The sequence below is a fragment of the Manis javanica genome, chromosome 16 (genome assembly GCF_040802235.1).
Source record: "Manis javanica isolate MJ-LG chromosome 16, MJ_LKY, whole genome shotgun sequence".
Classification (NCBI taxonomy): domain Eukaryota; kingdom Metazoa; phylum Chordata; class Mammalia; order Pholidota; family Manidae; genus Manis; species Manis javanica.
This window is the reverse complement of record NC_133171.1, coordinates 9,349,773-9,354,862: the sequence shown is the minus strand read 5'-3', so window position 1 is coordinate 9,354,862 and position 5,090 is coordinate 9,349,773.

Below are 5,090 nucleotides of genomic sequence, written 5' to 3'. Positions count from 1 at the left end.
TCACATCCCCGGGAGCTGCATGGGGCGAAGCTTTCACCAGAATCTTTCTTGTCCCACTCAACAAGAAGAGTCCTGTGACATTTTGTCTGCTTCCCCCACCCCCATTCAAGCCAAACCAACACAACCAAGAATTCATATTAAAGCTCTGGTTTCTCATTTAAAGCATGTAAAGCATTTAATTGTGAATTCAGAAAATGGAAAAATAAATCTATTTGCTCCTGGGCAAAACCATACTGTTTATGAGAACATACTCCATGCTTCACAGTCTCATCATGAGGGAGGAATCACAGTTCAATGTGCTATATGACCGACCCTCCTATACACAGGCAGACATGCATTTGTTTTAATGAAGTAAGGATTATAGGCTATACTTTTATAACCCTCATTTGAATATACAGCGTGACTGCAACCATTTCAGAATTCTTTGAAACAATTTCAGTGGCTACATGAGATTAAATCAAAAGAACACAGCATAATTTATTTCTCCATTTTCACTGGACATTAGGTCACTTCCCATTTAAATTTATATTTATTTACATGATTATTGGACTCATATTTGTCTGACTCACCAGACTGCAAACCTCTGAATTTGTTCATGGTAACTATTAGATTCTCACTCCACACCAGTGCCTGAAATATCCCAGGTAGATCACAGCAACGGGGGAAGGAGTGAAGGAGCTTATCCTCTGTTCTTGGCTCAGATCAGCCTCACCCGCACACCGTTCCTGATCCACCTTAGCCTATACAGTGGTCTTTTTCTTCTGCAAAGTTATTTTTCTGTAAATCCCATGTAAGAGAAAAAGGAGAAATGTGACTTCTTGAGCATGGCTATGTGCCGGACACTGCACTAGTCATATTCAAGAACAAAGTCCCTGTCAAGGATTGCACCTCAGCCTGGAGGGCATGACAAAGACTTCTACCAAGAAATTTTCAATCAAGCACCTTGTAGAAAGCTTCAGTAGACACATCAAGCAGTCCGGCTCTGGAAAAAGTTCAGCTGCATCCTATAATGAGACCTCATTGCCTTATGCCTGGGGACAGTCTGAGAGGACACAAGCCCAGAGAGGCTGAACCCCAGGCAGAAAGATGAGAGCCAGCACAGCTTAGGAGCAGGTGCATGACAGTGAGTTCCCAGTGGCTCTGATCATCCAAGAGGTGGGAGGAGAACTCTGGGACATCATCTGAAAAGAGAGGGAAAAACAGAGAGGAAGCTGGAATGGTAAGTCATCAGCCATTCTGGAGAAAGGGAGAAGAAAGGATGCTGAGATTTTCTTGCCTTATTAATATATTTTACCACTTCTCAGAGGTACCTGCCCGAAAAAAAAGACATCATTCCCTCCCCTCAAACTGGAACCCAGAAATCAGGCTGTGGATTATCACTCACTCAAGTCAACAGAGGTCTCTAATTTCTTCAAGTTTAAATGACATTTTTAAAACTAATGAATTTCTCAAGATTTTTTTACCTCACATATGGGAGACAGAAACACCACAAGGCTTCAATACCAAGAGCTCATTTAATATAATGCAAGACATCTACTTTTCTTCACATCATGTATTTTGAGTACCTCTATTTTTGGGGGCCATAAAGCACATCTTTAAGCTGGTGAGCAGGTATCTAATTATACCTTATTAATGATTCCCCCAAAATGCATCAACACTTCTAAGGATAAGAGTGTGAAGGACTTAGAGGGAAAGGTGGTGGCTGGAGCTTCCAACATCCAACCAAAATTTACTCAGAGACAAGGTAACTTTCAAAAGTTAAGCCATTTATATGACAGATTTCTATATGGATGAAAAATGATTCTGAAGTGTACACTGAACACATAAGAGATCTGCCTCATGGGGTGAAGCTGATGCAACTAAGCTTATGACAAACTTTTGCTCTGCACCCCTCCCTGTGTGCCTGCTCTCAATGCACCTCCCCTGCACTGCCCTAACCTTGTCTCCCTTAAGGTACAGAGGCCAGGGTTAGTTATGATGACAGGGAAAGATGAATGAACACCAGAACTCCGCCCTCAACATGTCCTGCAGACCCGTCTCTACCTCTGCTCAGGCTGTTTCCTGCCCTTTTCTCAGGACCAAGCCATCCCATCCTCCTACATACGTCTTGAAGGCAACTTCTACAAGCACCCCATGAAGATATCAGCCCCATACACCATCCCACATCACCTGTTATAACCTTTTTCCAAATAGGATTTTAAAAGAACTTGAGCATCATGAAAAATACAAATCACACCACTTTTTGAAATTATCACTGACATCAGGACAGTATCCAGGGCAATGACCATTGTGACCAAAGAAGAGAAATGCAATGGAAACAAGAGAAACCTACTGTTTTCTTCCCTTTGATGCTGAAAAGTAGGTCAGATTCTCTCTGAAAGACAAGGTCCTCACCAATAACCTTGACATTTCTTTTTTTTTCCAATTTTTTATTAAGGTATGATTGGGATACACTCTTATGAAGGTTTCACATGAAAAAACAATGTGGTTACTACATTTACCCATATTATCAAGTCCCCACCCATACCCCAGTGCAGTCACTGTCCATCAGTGTAGCAAGATGCCAAAGATCCACTATGTGCCTTCTCTGTGCTATATTGTTCTCCCCGTGAACCGCACACCATGTGTACTAAACCTAATACCCCTCAATCCCCATCTCCCTCCCTCCCCATCCACCCTCCCGCACCCCTCCTCTTTGGTAACCACTACTCCCTTCTTGGAGTCTCTGAGTCTGCTGCTATTTTGTTCCTTCAGTTTTGCTTCCTTGTTATACTCCACAAATGAGGGAAATCATTTGGTACTTGTCTTTTTTCACCTGGCTTATTTCACTGAACATAACATCCCCTAGCACCATCCATGTTGTTGCAAATGGTAGGATTTGTTTATTTCTTATGGTTGAATAGTATTCCATTGTGTATATGTACCACATCTTTTTTATCCATACATCCACTGATGGACACCTAGGTTGCTTCCATATCGTGGCTATTGTAAAAAGTGCTGTGATAAACATAGGGGTGCATATGTCTTTTTGAATCTGAGAAGTTGTATTCATTGTGTAAAAAATTCCAAGGAGTGGGATTCCCAGGTCAAATGGTATTTATATTTTTAGTTTTGTGAGGAACCTCCATATTGCTTTCCACAATGGTTGAACTAGTTTACATTCCCACCAGCAGTGTTGGAGGGTTCCCCTTTCTCCACATCCTCGCCAGCATTTGTTGTTCTTAGTCTTTTCGATGCTGGCCATCCTTACTGGTGTGAGGTGATATCTCATTGTGGTTTTAATTTGCATTTCCCTGATGATTAGTGATGGGGAGCATCTTCTCATGTGTCTGTTGGCCATCTGAGTTTCTTCTTTGGAGAACTGTCTCTTCATATCCTCTGCCCATTTTTAAATTGAATTATTTGCTTTTTGGGTGTTGAGGTGTGTGAGTTCTTTATATATTTTGGATGTTAACCCCTTGTCAGATATGTCATTTACAAATGTATTCTCCTATAGTGTAGGATGCCTTTTTGTTTTGTTGATGGCGTCCTTTGCTGTATAGAAACTTTTTTAGTTTGATATAGTCCCATGACTTCATTTTTGCTTTTGTTTCCCTTGCTCGAGGAGATGCGTTCAGGAAAAAGTTGCTCATATTTATATTTGAGAGATGTTTCCCTATGTTTATTTCTAAGAGTTTTATGGTTTCATGACTTACATTCAGGTGTTTAATCCATTTTGAGTTTACTTTTGTGTGTGGTGTTAAACAATAATTCAGTTTCGTTCTTTTACATGTAGCTGTCCAGTTTTGCCAACACCAGCTGTTTAAGAGGCCATCATTTCCTCATTGTATGTCCATGGCTCCTTTATCCTGTATTAATTGACCATGTATGGTTGGGTTTATATTAGGGCTCTCTAGTCTGTTCCATTGGTCTATGGGTCTGTTCTTGTGCCAGTAGCATATTGTCTTGATTACTGTGGCTTTCAGCTTCTTGCTATTAAGTATAATGTTGGCTGTGGGTTTGTCATATATAGCCTTTATTATGTTGAGGTACTTTCCCTCTATACCCATTTTGTTGAGAGTTTTTATCATGAATGGATGTTGAATTTTGTGAAATGCTTTTTCAATATCTATTGAGATGATTATGTGGTTTTTGTCCTTTCTGTTGATGTGGTGGATGATGTTGATGGATTTTCGAACATTGTACCATCCTTGCATCCTTGGAATGAATTCTACTTGATCATGATGGATGATATTTCTGATGTATTTTTGAATTTGGTTTGTTAATATTTTGTTGAGTATTTTTGCATCTACATTCATCAGGGATATTTGTCTGTAATTTTCTTTTTTTGTGGTGTCTTTGCCTGGTTTTGGTATTAGAGTATTGCTGGCCTCATAGAATGAGATTGGAAGTATTCCCTCTTCTTCTACTCTTTGGAAAAGTTTAAGGAGAATGGGTATTAGGTCTTCACTTAATGTTTGATAAAATTCAGCAGTGAAGCCATCTGGTCCAGGAGTTTTGTTCTTAGGTAGGTTTTTGATTACCAGTTCGATTTCATTGCTGGTAATTGGTATGTTTAGATTTTCTGTTTCTTCCTTGGTCAGCCTTGCAAGGTTGTATTTTCCTAGAAAGTTGTCCATTTCTTGTAGGTTATCCAGTTTGTTAGCATATAATTTTTCATAGTATTCTCTAATAATTCTTTGTATTTCTGTGGTGTCCATAGTGATTTTTCCTTTCTCATTTCTGATTCTGTTTATGTGAGTAGACTCTTTTTTTCTTGATAAGTCTGGCTATGGGTTTATCTAGTTTTTTTATTTTCTCAAAGAACCAGCTCTTGCTTTCATTGATTATATTGCTTTATTCTTCTCAATTTTATTTATTTATGCTCTAATATTAATTAAGCCCCTCCATCTACTGACTTTGGCCCTCATTAGTTCTTCTTTTTCTAGTTTTGTTAATTGTGAGTTTAGACTGCTCATATCGGATTGTTCTTCTTTCCTGAGGTAAGCCTGTATTGCAATATACTTTCCTCTTAGCATGGCCTTTGCTGCATCCCACAGATTTTGTGGTGTTGAATTATTGTTGTCATTTGTGTCCATATATTGCTTGAT